The sequence below is a fragment of the Oryctolagus cuniculus genome, chromosome 8 (genome assembly GCF_051225735.1).
Source record: "Oryctolagus cuniculus isolate XC-2025 breed Fujian yellow rabbit chromosome 8, ASM5122573v1, whole genome shotgun sequence".
NCBI lineage: Eukaryota > Metazoa > Chordata > Mammalia > Lagomorpha > Leporidae > Oryctolagus > Oryctolagus cuniculus.
Genome location: NC_142874.1, coordinates 72,432,161 through 72,459,321, shown reverse-complemented (window position 1 = coordinate 72,459,321; position 27,161 = coordinate 72,432,161). Strand labels below are relative to the sequence as shown.

The window sequence follows — 27,161 nt, the reverse complement described above, 5'->3', positions numbered from 1 at the left end:
CATTTCACTTCAACAGGTTTCCTTTTTGGTGTTCAGTCAATTGTCACCGATCAGGGAGAACATAGGATATTTGTCCCTTTGGGACTGGCTTATTTCACTCAGCATGATGTGTTCCAGATTCCTCATTTTGTTGCAAATGACCAGATTTCATTGTTTCTTACTGTGGTATAGTATTCTAAAGAGTACATATCCCATGATTTCTTTATCAAGTCTACCGTTGATGGGCATTTAGGTTGGTTCCAGGTCTTAGCTATTGTGAATTGAGCTGCAATAAATGTTAGCGTGCAGACCGCTTTTTTGTTTGCCAATTTAAATTCCTTTGGGTAAATTCCAAGCAGTGGGATGGCTGGGTTGAATGGTAGGGTTATCTTCAGGTTTCTGAGGAATCTCCAGACTGACTTCCATAGTGGCTTGACCAGTTTGCATTCCCACCAACAGTGGGTTAGTGTCCCTTTTTCCCCACATCCTCGCCAGCATCTGTTGTTGGTAGATTTCTGTATGTGAGCCATTCTAACCAGGGTGAGGTGAAACCTCATTGTGGTTTTGATTTGCATTTCCCTAATTGCTAGTGATCTTGAACATTTTTTCATGTGCCTGTTGGCCCTTTGGATTTCCTCTTTTGAAAAATGTCTATTGAGGTCCTTGGCCCATCTCTTAAGTGGGTTGTTGGTTTTGTTTTTGTGGAGTTTCTTGATCTCTTTGTAGATTCTGGTTATTAACCCTTTATCTGTTGCATAGTGTGGAAATATTTTTTCCCATTCTGTTGGTTCTCCCTTCACTTTCCTGACTGTTTCTTTTGCAGTACAGAAACTTCTCAATTTGATGCAATTCAAATGTTAATTTTGGCTTTGACTCCCTGTGCTTCTGGGGTATTTTCCAAGAAGTCATTGCCGGTACCTATATCTTGCAGGGTTTTTCCAATGCTCTCTAATAATTTCATGGTGTCAGGTCATAGATTTAAGTCTTTGATCCATGTTGAGTGAATTTTTATGTAAGGTGAAAGGTAGTGGTCTTGCTTCATGCTTCTGCATGTGGAAATCCAGTTTTCCCAGCACCATTTATTGAATAGACTGTCCTTGCTCCAGGAATTGGTTTTAGATCCTTATCAAATATAAGTTGGCTGTAGATGTTTGGGTTGATTTCTGGTGTTTCAGTTCTGTTCCATTGGTCTATCCATCTGTTTCTGTACCAGTACCATGCTGTTTTGATTACAACTGCCCTGTAGTATGTCCTGAAATCTGGTATTGTGATGCCTCCGGCTTTGTTTTTGTTGTACAAGATTGCTTTAGCTATTCGAGGTCTCTTGTGCCTCCATATGAATTTCAGCATCATTTCTTCTAGATCTGAGAAGAATGTCTTTGGTATCTTGATTGGGATTGTATTGAATCTATAAATTGCTTTTGGGAGAATGGACATTTTGATGATGTTGATTCTTCCAATCCATGAGCATGGAAGATTTTTCCATTTTTTGGTATCCTCTTCTATTTCTTTCTTTAAGATTTTGTAATTCTCATCGTAGAGATCTTTAACGTCCTTGGTTAAGTTTATTCCAAGGTATTTGATTGTTTTTGTAGCTATTGTGAATGGGATTGATCTTAGCAGTTCTTCCTCAGCCATGGCATTGCTTGTGTATACAAAGGCTGTTGATTTTTGTGCATTGATTTTATATCCTGCCACTTTGCCAAACTCCTCTATGAGTTCCAATAGTCTCTTAGTAGAGTTCTTTGGATCCTCTAAGTACAGAATCATATCGTCTGCAAAGAGGGATAGTTTGACTTCTTCCTTCTCGATTTGTATTCCTTTGATTTCTTTTTCTTGTCTGATGGCTCTGGCTAAAACTTCCAGAACTATGTTAAATAGCAGTGGTGAGAGTTGGCATCCCTGCCTGGTGCCAGATTTCAGTGGAAATGCTTCCAACTTTTCCCCATTCAATAGGATGCTGGCTGTGGTTTTTTTATAAATTGCTTTGATTATATTGAGGAATGTTCCTTCTATACCCAATTTGCTTAGAGTTTTCATCATGAAGGGGTGTTGAATTTTATCAAATGCTTTCTCTGCATCAATTGAGATAATCATATGGTTTTTCTTTTACAGTCTGTTAATGTGGTGAATCACATTGATTGATTTGCAAATGTGGAACCATCCCTGCATACCAGGGATGAATCCCACTTGGTCTGGGTGGATGATTTTCCTGATGTGTAGTTGTACTCTATTGGCCAGAATTTTATTGAGGATTTTTGCGTCTATGTTCATCAGGGATATTGGTCTGTAATTTTCTTTCAGTGCTGCATCTTTCTCTGGCTTAGGGATTAAGGTGATGCTGGCTTCATAGAAAGAATTTGGGAGGATTCCCTCTTTTTCGATTGTTCTGAATAGTTTGAGAAGAAATGGGATTAGTTCTTCTTTAAATGTCTGGTAGAATTCAGCAGTGAATCCATCTGGTCCTGGGCTTTTCTTTGTTGGGAGGGCCTTAATTACTGTTTCAATTTCTGTTTCAGTTATGGGTCTATTTAGGTTTTCTATGTCTTCATGGTTCAATTTTGGTAGATTGCATGTGTCCAGGAATCTATCCATTTCTGATAGGTTTTCCTGTTTGCTGGCATACAGGTCCTTGTAGTATTTTCTGATGATTCTTTTTATTTCTGTGGTGTCTGTTGTTACATTTCCTTTTTCATCTCTGATTTTATTGATTTGGGTCTTTTCTCTTCCTTTTTTAGTTAGTTGGGCCAATGGGGTGTCAATTTTGTTTATTTTTTCAAAAAACCAGCTCTTCACTTGGCTGATTTTTTGTAATTTTTTTTTGATTCAATCCTGTTGATTTCTTCTCTGATTTTAATTATTTCTCTTCTCCTACTAGATTTGGGTCTGGTTTGCTGCAGTTTTTCTAGGTCCTTGAAATGTGCTGAAAGCTCATTTATTTGGTACCTTTCCAATTTCTTGATATAGGCCCCTATTGCTATAAACTTGCCTCTCAATACTGCTTTTGCCGTATCCCATAAGTTTTGATATGTTGTGTTGTTATCCTCATTTACTTCCAGAAAGTTTCTGATTTCTCTTTTGATTTCTTGAATGACACAGTGTTCATTCAGGAGCATGTTGTTCAGTCTCCATGTGTTTGCATACTTTCTGGGGTTTCCTGAGTTGCTAATTTCCAGCTTCATTCCGCTGTGGTCTGAGAAGCTGCATGGTATGATTCTAATTCTTTTAAATTTGCTGAGACTTGCTTTATGGCCTAGCATGTGATCATTCCTAGAGAAGGTTCCATGCACTGCATGTGTTTCTTGTAGGCAACAAATAGTTGGGGTTTGTTCCTTGAGCCAATCAGCCAATTGGTGTCTTTTATCTGAAGAGTTAAGTCCATTAATGTTTAATGTGACTATTCATACATAGTGACTTTGGCCTGCCATTTTCCTGGAGATATTTTCTAGTATATGCTTTGAACTTCCCATGCTCTTTTACTGGTAGGTGTTCTTCCTTTACCTTCTTTCATATTGATGGCCATGTTTCTGTGTTTCTGAGTGTAGCACATCTTTAAGTATCTTTTGCAGGGCCGGATGAGTGGCCGCAAAGTCTTTCATTTCTGTTTGCTAGGAAAGGTTTTTATTTCACCTTCATTCACAAATGAGAGCTTATCAGGATATAATATTCTGGGCTGGCAATTTTCTCTCTTAGCACCTGTGCTATGTCTCACCATTCCCTTTTAGCCTGTAGTGTTTCTGATGAGAAGTCTGCTGTGAGTCTAATTGGAGATCCTCTGAGAGTAATCTGACATTACTCTCTTGCACATTTTAGGATCTTTTCTTTATGTTTCACTGTGGAGAGTTTAATTACAACGTGTCATGGTGAGGATCTCTTTTGGTCATGTTTACTGGGGGTTCTATGAGCTTCCTGTACTAGGATTTCTCTGTCCTTCTCCAAACCCGGAAAGTTCTCTGCTAGTATCTCACTAAAAAGGCCTTCTAGTCCTTTCTCTCTCTCCATGCCTTCAGGAACTCCTAGAACCCAAATGTTGGGTTTTTTAATAGTATCCTGAAGATTCCCAACAATATTTTTTAGATTTCTAATTTCCTCTTCTTTTCTTTGGTTTGACTGTATGTTTTCCTGTGTTCTATCTTCTAAGTCCGATATTCTCTCTTCTGCTTCACCCATTCTGTTTTTAAGGCTCTCTAATGTGTTTGTCATTTGATCTATTGAGCTCTTCATTTCATTTTGATTTCTCTTCACTATCACACTTTCCTGTTCTACTAGTTTCTATGTTTCATTTTGATTCTTCCTTAAAATTTCATTTTCACGAGAGAGATTTTCAATCCTGTCCAATAAGGATTTCTGTAGTTCAAGAATTTGCTTTTGAAAACCTCTAAATGTTCTTATCATAAATTTTTTGAAATCTGTATCTTGCATTTCTTCTATCTCATCATCTTCATAATCTTGGCTTGGGGTGTTTTGTTTATTTGGAGTTGTCATAGAGTCAGCGTTGATCTTGTTCCCTTGATTTTTGTGTTTGTTGCTTGGCATAGTTAATTCTTCTTCCTGCACTGTGAGTTTTTTTGTTTTTTTTTGTTTTGTTTTGTTTTTTTTTATACTATGTCCGTGTTAAGTGGACTGCCTGCTGTTGGAGGAGCCTTGGAGGCTTGAGATGGGTGTGGCCTGAGAGCTCTGCTTGGTTCTTTGGGGTTACGGGTGCGCAAAGGTGACACCCTCAGGTTATAAGTGGTAAATCTCTATTTATTTATTTTATTTTATTTTATTTTATTTTATTTTTTATTCAGGAGGTAAGTAATACTGCACAGCTGAGCAGAATTGATGGTATTTAGCTTCTGATCTCTGGCTTCCACCCAAAGAGTCTGTGCAGGCTCCGTTTCTCCTGCAGACTCCCACTGAGTTGCCTAGGCTACTGAATTATAGCCTTAGCTCTCCCCTTTTATTATGTATATCCCAAGTGGGGCTTGCTCTTTGTCTCTTGCTCGCCTTTGCAAGGTTGGCAGAGAGAGAAACTTGTCTGTACCAGTACCCCCCCACCTTTTTTTTTTTTTCCTTCTCTCCCTAGTCAGTCTGGTGAACTTGCCTGCTTCAAAACCCGCTTCCCTCTAAATTCTGTCTGCCGTTTCCCTGACAATGTCTCCAGTTACTGAGCTCACCTCCCCTTCCAGCGCCGATGTGTGTACTTGGAGGCCTGGGCAACCCTCCTCTCCCCTCTGGTGTCTGTGTCACATCCACTCCCCTTCCCGCACTGGCATGCCCATCATGATTCATTTTCAATTATCTTTATATACAGAAGATCAACTTAGTATATACTAAGAAAACATTTCAACAGACTGCACCTACAAAGACACACAAAGTATAGAATACTGTTTGAATATTGGTTTTACCATTAATTCTCATAGTACAACGCATTAAGGGCAGAGGCCCTATATGGAGTGCAGGTGCACAGTGATTCCCATGGTTGATTTAACAGTTGACATTCTTATTTATGGTGTCAGTAATCACCCGAGGCTCTTGTCATGAGCTGCTAAAGCTATGGAAGCCTCTTGAGTTCGCCAACTCTGATCTTATTTAGACAAGACCATATTCAAAGCTGAAGTTCTCTCATCCCTTAAGAGAAAGGTACCTCCTTCTTTGATGGCCCGTTATTTCCACTGGGATCTCACTCACAGAGATCTTTCATTTAGGTCATATTTTTTTTTTTTTTTTTGCCACAGTGTCTTGGCTTTCCATGCCTGCAAAACTCTCATGGGTTTTTAGCCAGATCCGAATGCCTTAAGGGCTGATTCTGAGGCCAGAGTGCTGTTTACAGCTTTTGCCATTTTATGAGTCTGCTGTGTATCCTGCTTCCCATGTAGGATCATTCTCTCCTTTTTAATTCTAGCAATTATTTGCAGACACTGGTCTTATTTATGTAATCCCTTTGACACTTAATCCTTTCATTATGATCAATTATGAACGTAAACTGATCACTTTAACAAGTAAGAGAGCATTGGTATGTGCCACCTTGATGGGATTGAATTGGAACCCCTTGGCACGTATCTCGCTCTACCAGTAGGGGTAAGTCCGGGTAAGCATGTGCCGAACTGTTTGTGTGTTGATTTTATATCCTGCTACTTTACCCAACTCTTTTATGAGATCCAATAGTCTCTCAGTGGAGTTTTGGATCCCCTATATAAAGAATCATGTAGTCTGCAAATAAGGATAGTTTAACTTCTGCCTTCTCAATTTATATCCCTTTGATTTTTTTTTCTTGCCTAATGGTTCTGGCTAAAACTTCCAGTACCATATTGAATAGCATTGGTGAGAGTAGGCATCTCTGGCTGGTACCAAATATGAGTAGGAATGCTTCCAACTTTTCCCCATTCAATATGATGCTGGCCATGGGTTTGTCATAAATTGCCTTGACTGTGTTGAAGAATGTTCATACCTATATTCATACCTATACCCAATTTGCTTTGAGTTTTCATCATATAATGTGTGTAGTATTTTATCAAATGCTTTCTTTGAGATAATCTATTGATTGAGATAACCTATTGAGATAATCATATGATTTTTGTTCAGAAGTCTGTCAATGTGGTGTATCACATTGATTTCCGAATGTAGAACCACTCCTGCATAACACGGATAAATCTCACTTTGTCTGAGTGGATGATCTGTTATTACGCGTTGTTGGATTCTACCAGCTATGATTTTGTTGATGATTTTTGTGTCTATGTTCATCAGGGAAATTGGTATGTAATTCTTTTTCTCTGCTGCACCTTTTTCAGATTTAGGAATTAAGGTGATGCTGGCTTTGTAGAAAGTATTTGGGAGGATTCTGTCTCTTTCACTTGTTTTGAATAGCTTGAGAAGAATTAGAGTTTTTCTTCTTTAAAAGCCTGATAGAATTCAGGAGTGAATCCATTCAGTCTTGGGCTTTTCTTTCTGGGGAAGGCCTTTATTAATGATTGAATTTCTGTCCTGGTTATGGGTCTGTTTAGGTTTTCTATGTCTTCATGGCTCAATTTAGGTAGGTTGTATATGTTCAGGAATCTATACATTTCTGCTAGATTCCCCAGTTTACTGGCATACAATTCTTTATGGTAATTTCTGATGATTCTTTTGATTTCTGTAGTGTCTGATGTTACATTTCCTGTTTCATCTCTAATTTTATTGATTTTGGTCACCTCTCTCCTTTTTTCATTAGTTCGGCCATTAGTTGCATTAGTTGTGGCAATTTTTTTTTTTTCAAAAAACCAGCTCTTCTTTTGCTGATCTTTTATAATTTTTTGGACTCAGTTTTGTTGATTTATTCTCCAATTTTAATTATTTCTTTTCTCCTATTAGTTTTTGGTTTGGTTTGCTCTAGTTTTTCTAGATCCTTGAGATGCATTAATAGCTCCTTATTAGGTACTTTTCTAATTTCTTGATGTAGGCACCTATTGCTATAAACTTTCCTCTTACCGCTGCTTTTGATGTTTTCATATGTTGTGTTTTAACTTCACTTGGTTCCAGAAATTTTTTGATTTCTCTTTTGATTTCTTCTATGACCCAATGTTCATTCAGGAGCATGTTGTTCAGTTTCCATGTATTTGCATATGCTCTAGAGAATCCTGAGTTACTGATTTCTGGCTTCATTCCATTGTGGTTTGAGAATATGCATGGTATGATTTTGATTTCTTTTCTTTTCTTTTTTTTTTTTTTTTTTGGACAGGTAGAGTTAGTGAGAGAGAGAGACAGACAGAGAGAAAAGTCTTCCTTCCATTGGTTCACCCCTCAAATGGCCACTATGGCCGGTGCACTGCGCTGATCCAAAGCCAGGAGCCAGGTTCTTCCTCCTGGTCTCCCATGCAGTGCAGGGCCCAAGCACTTGGGCCATCCTCCACTACCTTCCTGGGCCACAGCAGAGAGCTGGACTGGAAGAGGAGCAACCAGGACAGAATCCAGCGCCCCAGCCAGGACTAGAACCTGGGGTGCTGGTGCCACAGGCAGAGGATTAGCCAAGTGAGCCATGGTGCCGGCCATGATTTTGATTTCTTTGAATCCACTGAGACTTGCTTTATGGCCTAGTATGTGGTCAATCCTAGAGAAAGTTCCATGCACTGCAGAGAAGAATGTGTATTCTGCAATTGTAGGATGACAAGTTCTGTAGATATTTGTTAGATCCATTTGGAATATAATGTTGATTTAATCTGCTGTTCCCTTTTTGATTTCCTGCTGGGTTGATTTGTCCACTGATGAAAGTGGAGTATTGAAGTTGCCCAATACTACTGTATTGGAGTCTAAGTCTCCCTTTAAGTTCCTTAACATTTCTTTTAAATAGCCAGGTGCCCTGTAATTAAATGCATATACATTGATAATTGATACATCCTCCTTTTGAATTGATCTTGTTCATACCATAGTGCCCTTCTTTGTCTCTTTTAACAGTTTTTGTGTTAAGGTCTACTTTGTCTGACATTAAGATGGCTAAGCCAGCTCTTTTTTGGTTTCTGTTGACCTTTTCTTTCCATCCTTTCACTTTCAGTCTGTGTGCATCTTTGTTGGTGAGATGTGTTTCTTGTAGGCAGCAAATAGATAGGTTTTTTTTTATCCATTCAGCCAGTCTGCCTTTTAACTGGAGAGTTGAGGCCATTTACATTCAATGTAACTATTGATAAGTAATCATTTTGCCCTGCCATCTTTCCAAAGATATTCCTAATTTATATTTTGAACTTTCTGTGATCTTTTACTGAGAGATTTTCTCCCTTTACTTTCTTTCATATTGATGACCGTGTTTCTGTGTTTCTGTGTGTAACAAATCTTTAAGTATCTTTTGCAGGGCTGGACGAGTGGTGACAAATTCTTTCCATTTCTGTTTGCTATGAAAGGTCTTTATTTCACCTTCATTCACAAATGAGAGCTTTGCAGGGTATAATATTAAGGGATGAGTTTTTTTCTCTTAGTACTTGGGCTATATCTCACCATTCCCTCCTACTCTGCATGGTTTCTGTTGAGAAGTCTGCTGTGAGTCCAATTGGAGATCCTCTGAAAGTAATCTGGCATTTCTCTCTTGCACATTTTAGTATCTTCTCTTTATGCTTCTCTGTGGTGAGTTTGATTACAATGTGTCATGGCAAGGATCTTTTCTGGTCATGTCTATTGGCAGCTCTGTGTGCTTCCTGTACTTGGACACTCCTATCTTTCTCCAAACCCAGGAAGTTTCCTACTAGTTTTTCACAAAATAGGCACTCTGATCCTTTCTCTCTCTCCATGCCTTCAGGAACTCCTAGAACCCGAACATTGTTTTTTTATATATATATATATATATTTTATCCTCTAGATTTCCAACAGTCGTTTTCAGTTTTCTAATTTCTTCTTCTTGCCTTTGATTTCACTGTATACTTTCCTGTGATTTGTCTTCTAAGACCGATATTCTCTCTTCTGTCTCTGCATTTTAATTTGTTCTATCGAATTCTTCATTTCATTTTGATTCCTCTTTAGGTTCTGAATTTCATGGTACAGATTTTCTTTCATGTCCTACATGGATTTCAGTAGTTCTTGCATTCACTTTTGATTACTTTTATGTAATCTTGGGATCTGTTTTTTGAGTTCCTTGAATTTCTTGCATTTCTTCTATCTCTTCATCTTCATAATCTAGTATTGAATTGTCATGTTCTTTTGGGAGCATCATGTTGTCTTCCTTATTCTCATTTCTTGGATTGTTGCATTTGTTCAGCATTTGTGGAGATACCTATTGGTTTCTTCTTCTTCTTCTTTTTCCCCACTGTGGCAACTTTTATCATAGATAAGTGGAATGTCTGTTTTCAGTGAATCTCTAGAGGCTTCTAGTAGTTGTGGCCAGAGATCTCTGTTCATTTTTCCAGGGTTAAGGGTTTGCCTAAGGTGACACACTCAGGTTTGGTCTGGTAAATCTCTTTTTCCTTTAATCAGAAGGGAAGTATATTCTGCTCAGCTGAGCTCTTCTCAATGGAAACCAGTGCCTGAGCATGAGCTCCAGTGGGTATAAAATCTTCTTCTCTGTCCCAAGGACCACTAAAGGATCTGTGCAGTGTAAGTTCAGATTCCACAGCAGTGTTTCTCACCAGTTAACCAGGAACCCCTGAGCTTTTGGTGTGTATCACTGAGACTGCTCAAAGTCCCAGCCACGGCATTATTCCTCCCCCACACCTCAGGTTTTTTTCACAGTCCCGGTTCATTAGCACAACAAAGTTTGTGTCAAATTCATTAAAAGTTATCCTACCACTTGCTTTAACAGTGACAATGATATAGTATTTAATAAAAATGCAAATTACCACAAAAAGTCTCAATCCCATTATATCTCTTGATACAAGACATATTGATATTTACATGAGGTATATTTGTACACATATACAGCTGTATGCATATATGTATGTATAATATGTATTGTATATCACATTGTTTATATGCATCTGTGTATCAGGGTCTTTAAATTGTTCATTGAAAGTGCAATATGAAAAATCTATGTATGATTTTCTTGGATTATGCAAACTGCTACTTTGGTTCTGCAATTAGTTTTCATGTTAGATTTCAAATATTTCTTTTGAAGATATTTTCATGTAAGAGAACAAATTTCATGTATTAAATTCAGCTCTAAGATGATAACCATATTACCCCTCCATCTCTCTCTCCCTCAATCCCTCACCTTCAAGCTTTTGAAAAAATATAATTTCAATCCACTCTATTATCTTAATGCACCATGAACCATAATATTCAACAAGTAAAACTAACTTCATATTAGCGCAGTTCTGGCCATTGCAGCAATTTGGGGAGTGAACCGACATATGGAAGTCCTCTCCTCTAGGTCTCACTTTCTGCCACTCTGTAAATCTGCCTTTCAAATAAATTTTTTAAAAAAAAGAAACCTTACCTATTAAAGGAGGACAGGACACTTTGGCATCATATTTTTCAATTTTTTAAAAGATTTATTTATTTGAAAGAGTTACACAAGGGAGAGGGAGAGGGAGAGGGAGAGAGAGAGGGAGGTCTTCAATCTACTGCTTCACTCACTAATTGGCTGAAATGCCCAGAGCTGCACCAATTTGAAGCCAAGAGCTTCTTCCAGATCTTCCCACGTGGGTGCAGGGGTCCAAGGTACATCCAATGCCATCTCACTAGTCCAAGTGATCAAGGCTTTCCCAGGCCATAGCAGAGAGCTGGATGGGAAGAGAAGCAGTTGGGACTAGAACCAGCGCCCATATGGAATGCCGGCACCACAGGAGAAGGATTAACCTACTGCACCATGGTGCTGGCTCCAAATCTATGTATTTAAAAAAATTGTACACCAAAATAAAAATATCTTTTAAGATTTATTTATTTGAGAGGTAGAGTTATAGACAGACAGAAAGACAGATATCTTTCATCCACTTGTTCACTCGCAGAATGGGCACCATGGCTGGACCTGAGCTGATCCAAAGCCAGGAGTCTCTTCTGGGTCTCCCACATGGGTGCAGGGGCTGAAGCAATTGGGCTATCATCCACTGTGTTTCCAGGTCCTAAGCAGAGATCTCAATTGAAAAAGCAGCCAGGACATGAACCGGTGCCCCTATGGGATGCCAGCGCCTCAGTAAGAGGCTTAACATACTTTGCCACACAGTGCTGGCCACAATAAAATTATCATTAATTACATTTTCCCAAGAAAGACTATACAGTCTTCTAAATATGCATCAGAAAATATGCCATGGTTGCTGTTTATTTTACACAGTAATCACAATCTGTATTCAATGATAAATTTCAGATGTTAGGCATTATAAATATATCTGTAATTTACTCATCTTTTAAACATGCCTAACTGGCAGAATGTGTTTTTAGCTGGTAAACATGATAGTGATTTGATTGTTGAGTAAAGCACACTATTAAAGAAACCCTGTTAATTTTGTTAAGCTCAGTTTTTATACTATTCCAAATTTTAGCATACCTGTCAAGATATGTCATGTATTCTAAGGTCATGTCTCAGTGTGTGTGTGTATACTTACATGTTTGGAGGTAGAAGAAACAAATGGATTGGCATCCCAAATCCATTGTTTCTATGGTAAAATAACCTAGAGACAAAAATTGCCTAAGACTTATTTATTTGAAAGTGTTACAGAGAGTTCTTTGATCCTCTGTTTCAATCCCCAAATAGCCACAATAGTCAGACTGAGCCAGGCCGAAGCCAGGATCTTCTTCTGGGCCTTCCACCTCGCTGTGGGACCCCAAGCACTTGAACAATCCTCTGTACTTTCCCACACACACTAGCAGAAAGATGGACCAGAACTGGAGCCGTCAGCAGTTGAACCTGCACCCATATGGGATGCTAGCACCACAGGCAGCATCTTGACCCACTATGCCACAGTGCAAGCCCCTGTAATTTCTCTGTAAATCTTTAACAAAAGCCAAAAAATAACATCTTAGGACCTCTGAAATACTGAATTTGTATTCTTACCGACACATTTCCATATTTGCTTTTATCAGCAAAATAACACATTTCTGCATATTAGAAAGAGATAATGTACGCCAGACTTTAAGCCAGAGCACTTCATATTCCGAGCATGCACCCCTTGCTCCTCCTAATGATAACCTGAGAGTGCTGCTCTGATGGTTGGATAAGGTAACTGTGTCAGAGTGACTTGCAGACAGTAAAGTATTGGGTTACTAAGTCATCCTTTTGCTAACAGACTTCTATTTTAAGATTTATTTACTTTTTTGAAAAGCAGATTTAGAGAGGGAGAAATGGAGATTTTACATCTGCTGGCTCATTCCCCAAATGCTTGCAATGTTAGTGCTGAAAACAGGGGCCAGAAACTCCATCCAGGTCTCTGATGTGGGAGACAGTGACCCCAGATTTTAGGGCATCTTCAGCTTTCCCTGGTACATTAGCAGGGAGCTGCATCAGAAGCAAAGCAGCCAATGCTTGAAACAATGTTTCTATAGAATGCCAGCAGTATAGGCAGTGGCTTAACCCACTATTGTACAACACTGGCCCCTAGACTTCCGTTTTCTTGAAAAGATCCCTGAGAGTCATAAGACATACGCCATTTATCCAAACTTATGTTTCATTGAGGGTACTTTGAATCACTTTGGATGGAAAGAATTATTTAAAAGTAGATTTAAAAGCAAAGTTTAGTGGTTAGTGCTGCGGTGCAGTGGGTTAAGCCACTCTGCAGTGCCTGCATCCCATCTGGGTGCCAGCTGAAGTAGTGCCAGATGCTCCACTTCTGATCCAGCTCCCTGCTTATGTGCCTGGGAAAGCAGCAGAGGATGGACCATTCACTTGGGCCTCTGCACCTATTTGGGAGTCCCTAAAGTTCCTGGCTGCTGGCTTTGGCCTGGCCCATCCTTAGCCCCTAGCCATTGAATCCATTTGGAAGTGAACCAGTGGATGAACAATACTCCTGTCTCTCCCCACATCACCTCTAACTCTGCCTTTCAAATAAATAAATCTCTTACAAAGACAAAGTATATTATGTCATGTGTCTTCCTGGAAGCTCTTTATGGCGTTGCCTGGAAATTAATTATTCATTGAGTTAATCAGTTTTAAATTCAGACCTATTTTATCCATAAAAGAACAAAAATGAGACATGTACCCCAGGTTCTATAATTCATGACTGCCTAAGGAAGAATAATGAATTGGCCTGATTGTTGATTGTTCTTTAAGCAAAATAGCTTTATTTGTCTTCCTATTTCAATCTATTTTCATTTGCAGTTAAAAAGTTGATTTGCCAGTTATTACTTTTGTATAGTACCCATATTTGTACATTTTATGAATCATATTTATACTTCTAAATTATCTATATTTTATAAGCTTTTAGAATAATATTTATATTAGATTTTATTGAAGGTATAAAAATTGTGTGTATTTCATGTATACAGACACAGGAACAGAGTGATACTTTTCCCTCCCTACTGCACATGCTTCAACCCTTCTTCCTCCTCCATCTCCTCTTCCCATTCTTTTTTTTTTTTAACAAAGATTTATTTTTAGTTAACTTTATACTCATAACATTAACTCTACTTCTTCCTTTTGAGAAGTAATTTATTTAAAACGCAGGGCAGGGGGAGACAGAGGTACAGAGGATATGTGCCCATCTGCTGGTTCACTTTCCAAATGCCTGCAATGGCTGGGGTTCTGTGGGCCAAAAGCTGGGAGCTGATAACTCCACCTAGGTCTTCTATGTGGGTGGCAGAAGCCCCATTACTTGAGTTATCACCTTCTGTCATAGAGGAAGCTGGAGTCAGGAACCACAATTGGTATCAAACCCAGGAACACTGATACGGGGTTTGGATATCTTAGCTGGCATAACTGATAGTACAAATGACCCTCGCTGTCTTGCTTTTTAAATGTAGATGACCAGTATTGCCCAGACTAAGGGATCAAAGTGATGGAAAAGTTCCAAAAACTATGAATGAAATATTCTTATGTCTTCAGAATGAATGCAATAACCTCAGGCCATTGAGCACAGGTATAATATCCTCTGGGGATTTTCAAATGAGACGGACCACAGGAGCCTCCATATGGAGAGTGTGCCTCTGGATAGCTCACAGCCAGCACTTTTCATTAGAGGGTACCAGCAAGTCTACAAGCTGGTAAGCATGTAGGCACAGTTGTACATTACTTTATGGTGGGAATGTGGCAAAGGAATCCCGTATGGTGATCCATGACAGGGACAGAATGGTGGCATATATCTTTACAGATAGATCCATTCAAAAGCTAACAAAAGTACACAAGTTTCCAAAAACACCAGGCATCAATTAAAGCCCTTTAGCCCCTGCTGCCTCTGTGGCGCATTCCTTTGTAGTAGGTGTGCCTATCCCTGGCCTGCTGGTGCCAAAGACAGGACTGCCACAATACCTCTTAATTTCAGGGGAGTGTGCTCCCCTGAGAAGCGCTTAGGCAGTGTCCTCTACAATATGTGTTCAATAGAAGACCTGGAAAGGTGGCCTGAATGTGGTGCTATTTGTTTTGCCTTTTTTTTTTTTAAGTGTATTTGATGAGTTTGTGTCTCCTCCTTAATTTGGAGGTGGTCAGTGACCTTCCAGGTGGGTAAAGTTGCCATGAGGGTCTCTTGGAACTGTATTCCAGGGCACAGTGGTGTACTGACTGATAATGGCTGGGCTGAGCTGAATACAGCTCAACAGCTGGGATTAAGTAGGCCCCATTGACATGAGGGTGGTATATACATTATATACTGAAGTGTTTTATTCTGTGATCCCTAAATAAAATCTCTACAATATAAAAACCATATTCTCTATAATCTCCTTGCCTGTCTGCATCTGTACCCACCTACATATCTATGGGAATACAGTAAAAAATGGTAATTTCTATGAAAATGAATAACCAGCTCTTGTTATTTATCACTTTGCACTTTCCCAACACCATCATCCTTCTTCTTGAGTAACTTTGGTTGAAGCCAGTGTGACTTCTACACCCTTTTGTGTTTAAGACTTTGAGTGCTTGATTTCATTCTGACATATCACTGCTGTTTGATTCTAGTTTTAACATCACTGTATCTAAAATTGTAGAGAATGCAGTGTCCAAGAGTTTGGTAGTGCATTATTCCCATTTGCTAAAGTGATGACTGTCACTTTTCTCATGAGATAACCCTTAGAAATTACTTACTTAAAAATCCATCATACTTGGAGCAGTATGTTACTTGTCACATACATGATGCATTCAGAATAGGAACTTGAGCAAATGGTGCTTCTGCATTACAAATCTGAAGCCCAAGAATACCCATTCTTTTTTGCTTGCCATATTTCCATGTCACTGAAGGTTTTTCTCTCATCTGTGAAAAATTGCTAAAATTAGCTCATTTCAGATTCAGATAGAGCTAACTGTAAACACTTCTGAAAGATTCAAAAATACCTTCATTCAAGCTAAGCAAGTTTTCTTACTTTTTTATTTATACAAAGTGAACAAATCACATGTATTTCATATAAACAGATTTAGGAGCATAGTGATGCTTCCCACTCTACCCTTCTTTCGTTTCAATCTTTACATACTGTGTTTATTTTGTAATCATAGGATTAACCCTCCCTTAAGTAAAGAATTCAACATGCAGTAAGCATTAAATAAAACTGTTCCTCAACAATAGAGACAAGGGCTATAACAATAATTCTCGAATGTCAATTTTGCTCATAAACAGTACAGTTTTTGTACTCAAATAGTTACCACAGACCAGAGAAAACATAAATGTCTTTTGGAGATGAGGTTATTTCACTAAGTATACTGGTTTCCAGTTGTATCCATTTTGCTGTCAAAGACAGAATTCCATTCTTTTTACAGCTGAGTAGTATTCCATAGTGTCGCTCCCCCTCTTCGTGGCGGAGCGACACTGAACCCTGCCTAGGCTTCATATCCGAGTCACGGCACCATTATGTCGCTCCCCGTCTTCGTGGAGGAACGACACAGAACCCTGCGTTGTTCTTTTGTCTGCTCGGCCCTCCCCGGGTTTGCTGCTGGTTCTTCCCGGGTTGGCTACCGACCCTTCCACCTCCGTGGAAGGGCGGTTCCCCCTAGCCACTTTCCCCACTTCCGCGGGGGAGCGGCACACCACCGGCCGGCTCTCTCGGGGGCTGCACAGGTGTTCCTTCAGATAGATGTTTCCCTTAGATGTTCCTGGTGCATATTGTCTCTCTCCTCCTTTATAGTCCTCTTCCACCAATCCCAACTCTGCTACCCACATGCCGAGTACGCTGCTCTCCTCCAATCAGGAGCAAGATCAGCTCCTGCAGCTCAGTCAATCAAATTGGCGAGAGGCAGCTGCGTAGAAGTTGTTTCTCCCTTCTCAGCGCCATATTGTGGGAGAGCAGATGCATAGAATAAGTCTTAATTCCAGTAACTTAGTCTAGTCCGGGTTGCTCCCCACACATAGTATATATAAACTACATTTTCTTTACTAGTCATCAGAAGGACATACAGGTAGATTCCATATCTTAGCTATTGTAAAATGAGCTGCAATACTCATGGCGTATAAATAACACTTTGATATGCTGGTTCATTTCCTTTGGATAAATTACCAGGAGGGGGAATGGGTGGGGTATATGGTATCTATTTTCAGCTTTCTGCAGGATTTCCATATGGTTTTCCACAATGCTTATACTAGTTTGCCTTCCACCAACAGTGGATTAGGGACCCTTTTCCCTCACATCCTTGCCAGCATTTGTTGTTTGATGATTTCTGAATGAGAGCCACTCAAACTGGGGTGAGGTGAAACCTCATTGTGGTTTTGATTTGTCATGCAGAAGCTTCTCAGCTTGATGTAATCCCATTTGTCAACTTTTACTTTGCTTGCCTGTGCTTCTGGGCTCTTGTCCAAGAATTCCTTGCCTATTCCAATGTCTTGCAGAATTTCCTCAATGTTGTGCTGTAGTAATTTGATGGTAACAGGTCATAGAATTAGGTTCTTGATCCACGTGGTGTTGATTTTTGTATAAATGTGTAAGATGGGGTTTTGTTTCATACCTCTGCATGCAGAGATCCAATTTTCCCAGTGTCATTTGTTGAAGACACTGACCTTTTTCTAGTTACTGATGTTTCTTCTACATACATCTTGAACTGTATGCTGTCTGGGAAGGATTAACATCATCACTCTGTGCCAGCAAGCAGAAGCCCAAATAATTACATTGCAAACAGATAATGACCACATTCCATTCACAGAGTAAGTTTCTTTTTCTTGACCTTAGTCAAGTACCAGTATCAAGACCAGTACCAGGCTGTCTTGATTATAACTGCCCTTATAGTATATCTTGAAATCTGGTATTGCAATACTTCCGGCCTTGTTTTTGTTAAGATGGCTTTAGGTATTCAGGGTCTCTAATGTTTCCATATGAATTTTAGCATCATTTCGTCTAGATCTTAGAAGAATGTCATGGTGTTTTGATTGAGATCACATTGAATCTGTAAATTGCTTTTGGTAGTACAAACATTTTGATGATACTAATTCTTCCACTCCACAAACATGGAGGATTCTTCTCTGTTTTGTGTCTTCTATTTCTTTCTTTAATGTTTGTAATTTTCATCAGATATCTTTGACATCCTTGTTTATGTTTCTTCCAAGGTATTTGCTTATTTTTTTTTTGGTAGCTATTACGAGTGGACTGACCTCAGATGTTCTTTCTGAGTCTGCTGTGTCTTGTGTGTTTTTGTATCCTGAAACTTTACCAAACTCTCAAATGAGGTCTAATAGTCTCTTAGTGAGTCTTTTGGTAGCCCTTACATATAGAATCATGTCATCTGCAACTGGGGCTAATTTGACTTCCTCCTTTCCAATTTCTATGCCCTTGATTTCCTTTTCTTACCTAGTGGCTCTGGCAAAAATTTCCAGGAATATATTGAATAGCCATGGTGAAAGTGGGCATCCTTGTATGTTCCAGATTCTACTGAAAATGCATCCAAATTTTCTCCATCCAGTAAGATCTTGGCTAAGGATTTTCTGTATATTGCCTCGACTGTATTGGCGAATGCTCCTTCTATACTCAATTTGCTGAAGGTTTTTATCATGACAGGATGTTGTGTTTTATGAAAAGCTTTCTCTGCATCTATTGAGATAATCAGATGGATTTTATTCCTCTATTTGTTAATGTGATATATCACATTTATTGATTTGCTTGTGATGAACCATCCCTGCCTATCAGGGATAAATCCCACTTGGTCTAGATGAATGATCTGTCTGATGTGTTGTTGGATTTGATTAGCTGGTATTTTGTTGAGGATTTTTGCATCTATGTTCATAAGGGACACTGGTCTGTAATTCTCTTTGATGTATCTTTTTCTGGTTTGGGAGTTAAGGTATTGGTGGCATACTAGGAGTTTGGGAGTATTCCCTTCCTTTCAATTGTTTTGAATCATTAAAGAATAATTGGAATTGGTTCTTCTGTAGTCTGGTAAAATTCAGCAATGAAGCCATCTGGTCCTTGGGAAGCCATTATTACTGGTTGTTTCTCTCTTGGTTATTGGACTATTTTGGTTGTCTCTATCTTCATGACTCAATTTTCATAGACTGTATATGTTCAGAACATTTTTTCTAGATTTTCCGATTAATTGGCATAGTAATTCCTGGTGATTTTTTTTTTGCACTATGCATTTTAACATCTCCTTTTTCATCTCTGATTTTATTAATTTGGATTTCCCCCCATTTTGTTAGTTGGGCCTGTTTTGTATGCTTTATATTTTGAAAAAAAAAACTAGCTCTTTATTACACTCATTTTTATATCTTCCTTGGTTTCAATTTTCTTGATTTCTTATTTTAATTATTTCTTTCCTCTTCTAATTTGTGATTTGGTTTGTTCACTTTTTAAGATTCATCTATTTTATTTGAAAGGCAGAGTTACAGAGAGGAAGAGGCAGGGAGAGGAGAGAGTGTCTTCCATCTACTGGTTCACTCCCAAAACGGCCCCCATGGCTGAAGCTGAGCCAATCTGAAGCCAGCAGTATGCAGGGCTACAAGGACTTGGGCCATCTTCTGCTGCTTTTCCCAGGCCATTAGCAGGGAATTGGTTCAGAAGTGGCACAGCTTAGACTCAAATCAGGATCTATATGGAATGCCAGAATTGCAGGCAATGGCTTTACCCAATGCACCACAACACTGTCCCCAGCCTTTCCAACTTCTTTCTGTAGGCATTAATTGTTATAAATTTTCCTCTGAACACTGCTGTTCCTCTGCCCTGTAAGTTGATATGTTGTATTTGCATCTTCATTCATTTCTAGGAGTTTATTTCCCTTTTGATTTCTTCTATGATCCACTGTTCATTCAGGAATGTGTTGTTCCATCTCCATGTTTTTGTATGTCTTCTAGAGATTACTGAATTGTTAATTTCCAATTCCATTCCATTGCAGTCAGAGAAAATACATGGTATGATTTAACTATTTTGGAATTTGTTGAGACTTGCTTTTTGGCCTAGCATTTGGTCTAACCTAGACAAAGCCCCATGCACAGATGAAAAGAATTTGTATTCTGTAGCTATGTGATTAAATACTTGTAGATATCAATTAGGTCCATTTGTTCTATGCTGTACATGTCCTGTTAGTTTTTGTCTAGTTTATCTGTGCATTGTTGAAAGTGAGGTGTTCAAAAAGGAAACCTGTTAAAGTGAAATGAGCACTATGAGAAATGGTGACTTGATCAGCCCTTGCCCTGACTGTTGATGAACAACATAATACATTATCCCTCTTAGTATTTTTTGTTTGTTTCTTCTACTTAATACTATTGGTTGAATACTGTAACCAATACAAAGTTATTCTTAAGTGTTGAAACTTAACTGAAAAGTGATTGCTGTTAAATATAAGAGTGGGAATAAGAGAGGGAGAAGATATACAATTTGGGACATACTCAAGCTGACTTGCCCCAAGCGGTAGAGTTAGAAACAAAGCAGGGGATTCCAATTCAATCCCATCAAGGTGGCATATACCAATGCCATCTCACTAGTCCCAGTGATCAATTTCTGTTCACAATTGATCATAATGATAGGACTAAGAGCCAAAGGGAGCACATAAACAAGACTAGTGTCTGCAAATACTAATTGATAGCATAAAAAAGGGAGAGAATGATCCAACATGGGAAGTGAGATACACAGCAGACTCATAGAATGGCAGATGTCCTAAACAGCACTCTGGCCTCAGAATCAGCCCTTAAGGCATGTGGATCCAGCTGAAAAGCCCATGAGAGCATTTCAGGCATGGAAAGCCAAAACACTGTGGCAAAAAAAAAAAAAAAGACCTAAATGAAGGATCTCCATGGTGAGATCCCAGTGGAAAGAACAGGTCATCAGAGAAGGAGGTACCTTTCTCTGAAGGGAGGAGAGAAATTCCACTCTGACTACAACCTTGTCTAAATATGATCAGAGTCGGTGAACTCAAAAGGTCTCCATAGCCTTGGCAACTCATGACAAGAGCCTAGGGTGATTACTGATGCCATAAACAAGAGTGTCAATTTGTTGGGTCAACAACAGGAGTCACTGTGCACTTACTCCTCATGTAGGATCTCTGTCCTTAATGTGCTGTACAATGTGATTTAATGCTATAACTAGGACTCAAACAGTATATTTCACTTTGTGTTTCTGTGTGGGTACAAACTGTTGAAATCTTTACTTAATATATGCTAAACTGATCTTCTGTATACAGAGAGAATTGAAAATGAATCTTGATGTGAATGGAAGGGGAGAGGGAGCAGGAAAGGGGAGGGTTGTGGGTGGGAGGGACGTTATGGTGGGGGGGAAGCCATTGTAATCCATAAGCTGTACTTTGGATATTTATATTCATTAAATAAAAGTTAAAAAAAATAAAGTGAGGTGTTGACATCCTCCCCAATATTATGGTACTAGAGCCTGTCTCATTGATCCATTAACACTTGTTTTGAATGGACTGGCCCCATGAATTCGGTCCAAGTATATTTCTTTTTTTATTTTTTATTTTTATTTATTTATTTATTTGGACAGGCAGAGTGGACAGTGAGAGAAAGAGACAGAGAGAAAGGTCTTCCTTTTGCCGTTGGTTCACCCTCCAATGGCCACTGCGGCTGGCGCACCATGCTGATCCGAAGCCAGGAGCCAGGTGCTTATCCTGGTCTCCCATGGGGTGCAGGGCCCAAGCACTTGGGCCATCCTCCACTGCACTCCCTGGCCACAGCAGAGAGCTGGCCTGGAAGAGGGGCAACCGGGACAGAATCTGGCGCCCCAACTGGGACTAGAACCTGGTGTGCCGGTGCTGCTAGGTGGAGGATTAGCCTGTTGAGCCACAGCGCCGGCCCCAAATATATTTCTTACAGTTTCAACTTCCTGTTGAATTGATCCCTTAATCATCACATAATGCCATTCTTCATCTCTTTAAGAGTTTGTGTGTTAAAGTCTATTTTGTCTTACCTTAGGATGCCTACTCCTGCTCATTTTCGCTTTCTGTTAGGATGGAAAATGGTAGTCCATGCTATCATTTTGAGTCTGTGTCTTTGGGGTGAAGTGTGTCTTGCAGGCAGCAAATAAATGGGTCTTGTTTATATCTTGTTTACATATAGCCTGTCTATATCATTTAATTGGAAAATTTAAGGCATCAACCTTCAAGGTTACTATTGATAAGTAGATTTGGTCAAGCCATTTTTCCATATGCAGTCCTTGTTTATATTTTGGATTTCCTTTGTGCTTTTACTAGATTTTTTGCCTTCCCATTCTTTCATGATGGAGACTGTCTCCATTTCTGTGGGTAACTCATTCTTAAGCATCCTTTGTAAGGCTGCATGAGTGGTAACAAATTCTTTGAATTTGTTTTGGAAGGTCTTTATATCACCTTCATTTATAAATGAGAGCTTTGCTGGATACAGTATTGCATGTTGACAGTTTTGTTCTTTTAGGACTATTTCTCTCCATTCTCTTCTAGTCCATAGGGTTTCTAATGAGATGTCAGCTGTCAGTCTAATTGGAGATCCTCTGAAGGTAATCTGGCATTGTCTCCTGCATATTTTAGCATCTTTCATGTTTTACTCTTGGAAGTTTGACTACAATATGTCCTAGTAAAGACATTTGCTAATCATGTCAATGAGGAGTTCTATATGCTTTCTGTGCTTGTATATCCCTGTCTTTGTCCAAATTAGGGAAGACATCTGCTAGTATTTGACTAAATGGGTGTTATAATGTATTTCATACCTTCAGGAACTCCTAAGACCGGTATGTTTCACTGTTCAATAGCATCCAATAAATCTCAAACACTTCGATTTTACTAACTTTTTGCTTTTGTCTGAGATATTTGCAAGATTTGCCTGCTCGCTCAGATACTATTTTGTCTGCCTAAGTAATGGACATCTTGAATTGAGAAGGGAACTCTCAGGAACACACTTCAATCTGAGCTATTCTAATCTCGCATGACAGGGTTCTGGATATATGTCTGAAATCTTATGAAAGATAACAGATTTTATATAGTATAAACAATGGTGACCTTTTCTAGCATTTTGGAAGTGGAAGTGTGGCATCCTCAGAGACAGAAAAATACTCATGGGCTAACTGAGAGGGCCAATCATTAAACAATAACAAAATGATGGGTAGATAGAACTAAAGCCAATCACCTACATAGAAATAACACGAAATAGCACAAAATAAATTTTTTAATTTTATTTTCTCCCCAAAGAAACCATTTATTTAAGGAATGCAGACTTCATGCATTTCATAAGTGCAACATTAGGAATATAGTGATTCTTCTTATGCTACCAACTTTCCTTTTCCTCCTCCCTCTCCCATTCTCAATCGCATTCTCCACTAACATCCATTTTCGATTAACATGACCAACTGAATACTAAGTAAAGAGTTCAACAATTTGCATGGGAAACAAAACAAAACAAAACAAAACAAAAAAATCATGTTCCTCAACAGTCAAAGACTTTTCAATGTCATTCCATTATGAACTTAAAGAAAAACCCAAAAATGATAAATCTTTTGTGAGCACTATGACATAATAATAATACAATTCTGAGGACAGAGGACCTGCATGTGAAGTTACTACACAGTGATTCCTGTTGTTAGTTTAACAGTTAACACTCTTATGAATGATGTCAGTGATCACCTGAAGTTCTTGACATAAGCTGCCAAGGCTAGGGCAGCCTTTTGAATCTGCAATCTCCATCAGTATTTAGGTAAGGCTTTAAGCAAAGTGGAAGTTCTTTCCTCCTTCAGAAAAAAAGTACCTCTTTCTTTGATGACCTCTTCTTTCCACGGGGTCTCACCCATGGAGGTCCTTCATGTAGGACATTTTTTTGCCACATTGGCTTGGCTTTCCATGCCTGAAATACTTTCATTGGCTCATCAGCCACATCCAAATGCTTTAAAGGCTGATTCTGAAGTCAGAGTGCTACTTAAAGCAATTGTCATTCTATGTCTGCTGGGTGTACTGCTTCTCATGTTGGAGCATTCACTCCCTCTTAATTCTATTATTATTATTACCAGACACCTAATCCTATCCATAGGATCACTTAAACACTGAAGACAGTATGTTTACCACTCGGCTTAAGAGGATTTGAGGTCCCATGGTAACTTTAACTGTACCCTTAGAAGTCCATAGGGATATATGCAGAATTATACAGCTTTACAAACTTCATAATTACAACTTTAGGAATATGGTGATTCTCCCCACTGTGCCCAGTCTCTCACTTACACTCCCAACTGCTCTTCCTCATCCCTCTCTTATTCCCACTCTTATTTTTCACTGAGATCTATTAACATAGTTAACCGTATGTGCATAGAGTTCAACAAATGTTTCTCAACAGTCAAGACAAAGGTTGTTCAAGTCATTGCTTCTCAAAGTGTCAATTTCACTTCTACAAATTGCCTTTTAGGTGCTGTATTAGTTATCATGGGTCAGAGAGAATGAGTGGTATTTGTCCCTTTGGGACTGCCTTATTTCATTAAGTATTATGTTTTCCAGATTCAACCATTTTTTTGTAAATGATTTTTTTTTACCACTGTGTAGTATTCCATAGTGAACATATCCCATAATTTCTTTATCCAGTCTTCAGTTGACAGGAATTTGGGTTGATTCTGTGTTTTAGCTATTGGGAATTGAGTTGCACATGAGGGTGCAGATAAATATTTCATATGCTGATTTCATTTCCTTTGGGTAAATTCCCAGGAATAGGAAGGCTGGGTCATATGGTAGGTCTACATTTAGAGTTCTGAGGTATCTCCATACTGTCTTCCATAGTGGCTTTACCAGTTTACATGCCCACTAACAGTGGATTAGGGTACATTTTCCCCGACATCCTCATCACCATTTGTTGTTTGTTGATTTCTGTATGAAAGCCATTCTAACCAGTGTGAGGTGAAACTTCATTGTGGTTTTGATTTGAATTTCTCTGACAGCTAGTTATCCTGAGCAGTTTTTTATAGGTCTGTTGGCCATTTGATTTTCTCTTTGGAAAATATCCATTTACGTCCTTTGCCCCTTTCTTCACTGAGTTGTTTGTTGTTGTTGAGTTTCTTGATTTCTTTATACATTTTGGTTGTTAATTGCTATCTGTTGAATAGTTTGCAAATAATTTCCCCCATTCTGTCAGTTGCCTCTTCACTCTCCTACTTTCTTTTGCAGTACAGAAGCTTCTAAATTTGATATAATCCTATTTGTGAATATTGGCTTTGAATACTCGTGCCTCTGGGGTTTTTTTCCAAGAAGTCTTTGCTTATGCCAATGTCTTGCAGAGTTTCCCTACTTTTCTCTAACAATTTGATGGTATTGGGTCAGAGAGTAAAGTCTTTAATCCATTTTGAGTGGATTTTTGTGTACTATGTAAGGTAGGGGTCTTGCTTCATACTTCTACATACTGAAATCCAGTTTTCCCAGCACCATTCCTTGAAGAGACAGTCCTTGCTCTAGGGATTGATTTTAGCTCCTTTGTCAAATATAAGTTACCTGTATATGCTAGGATTGATTTCTCATGTTTCTATTCTGTTCTATTGGTTTGTGCATCTGTTTTGGTACCTATACCTGTACCAGGCTGTTATAATTATAAATTCCTTGTAGGACTTCTTGAAATCTGGTATTGTGATGCCTCTGGATTTGCTTTTGTTGTATAAGATTTTTTAGCTATCTGGTGTCTCCTGTGTTTCCATATGAACTTTCAACATAATTTTTCTTTATCTAAGAATATCCGAAAGTCAGATTATCTGGGGCAGGCAAGATGGTGGAATAGGAAGGGAGCACACTGATAGTCCGGGGAGAGACAGTTTAATAAAAGTGGAGATACTGCAGGTTCAAGGAAGAGTAGGGGAGGAAACATCAGAAAAAACTCTTCTGGAATGAGTGATTCACAGTGGACCTGCGTGGAGAGCATGGGAGCCCACAGTTCGGGACACTAGCGGCAGACTCAACACACCAGCGCTGGAACGTGAGGTGAGCCGAACCTCAATAGCCCGAGAGACACCGGTAGGCAAGCGGAAAGAGGAGACTAGAGGGAACGACCCCGGGGGGAAAAGTTCACCAGGCTAACTAGAAGAGAGAGAGAAGAAAAAAAAAAAGTGACCGATACGGACATGGGTTTCTCTCTCTCCGCTCACCTCTCAAAGGCTAGCAAGACAAAGAGCAGGCGCCATCTTGGACATATGTCATAAGCAGAGTGACCTCAGGTCTGCACGGGCCCTGAGCCTAGCAGAAAAACCTGACTCTGGGCGGGGCAAATTAACAGGAGATTAGGACCTAGTGAATTTGTGGTGCTACTGAACTGAGACTATGAAAAAAGAGACAGTGGGGGATAGAACTCACAGAATTCACGTGAGTGCTCTCCAGAGACACTACAATTCTGTAACTTTGGCAACCCAGTGGGAGACTGAAGGAGAATTTGAGCCCACTCTGAGGGCAGAACAGATTCCCTGTGTGGTCCTTGGGAAAGAGCTTCCAATCTCTGGCTCCTGTGGGTATATCATTTGCCTGCTAACTACCTCCAACTTCATTCAGCTGTGTGGAATTACTTCCCGTTTGAATCAAAAAAAGAAAGAAAGAGAGAGAGAGAGAGATCTACCACGCCTAACCTGGGAGTGCCACTTTTAGCACACTAAACAGAGCTCTCAGGCCACACCCATCTCAAGCCTCTAAGGCTCCATAAAAGACAGACAGCCCACTTAATCTAGAGTCATAGTATAACAAGAAAAAGCACCACAGTGAAGAAACCAAATATCTCCAATATGCCAAATAACAAATGCAAAAACTGAGGTAATAAAAACAAGAAAGTCACTATGATGCCCCAAATGAAAAAGATACCCCAATTCAAGATTATGAAGATGATGAGATAGAAGAAATGCAAGAAGCATATCTCAAAAAATTGATAAGAACATTAAGAAGTTCTTAAAAACAAATTCTTGAACTACAGAAATCCTTAATGGACAAGATAGAAAATCTCTCTCGTGAAAATGAAATATTAAGGAGGAATCAAAATGAAATGAAACAACTAGTACAACAGGAAACTGTGATAGTGACGAGAAATCATAATGAAGTGAAGAATTCAATAGATCAAATGAAAAATACAATAGAGAGCCTTACAAACAGAATGGGTGAAGCAGAAGAGAGAATCTCAGACTTAGAAGGCAGAGAACAGGAAAGGATACAGTCAGACCAAAGAAAAGAAGAGGAAATTAGAAATCTAAAACATATTGTCGGGAATCTTCAGGATACTATTAAAAAACCCAACATTCGGGTTCTAGGAGTTCCTGAAGGCATGGAGAGGGAGAAAGGATTA

At 39.1% G+C, this 27,161-nt stretch overlaps 1 long non-coding RNA gene across 3 annotated transcripts in view; it reads right to left on the bottom strand.

Annotated features, from left to right (window-relative positions):
- Positions 1-10,910: 10,910 nt before the first annotated feature.
- Positions 10,911-27,161, bottom strand: part of LOC149125051 (uncharacterized) — a 36,026-nt gene continuing 19,775 nt past the window's right edge. Inside the window, exon 3 of one of the 3 annotated variants that reach the window (XR_016212001.1) lies at positions 10,911-11,138. This is a non-coding gene — a long non-coding RNA (uncharacterized LOC149125051). Of the gene's footprint in view, positions 11,139-11,362; positions 11,478-15,496; positions 15,747-27,161 lie in introns of those variants that run through there. The other 2 variants (XR_016212008.1, XR_016212006.1) reach the window with 2 other exon arrangements.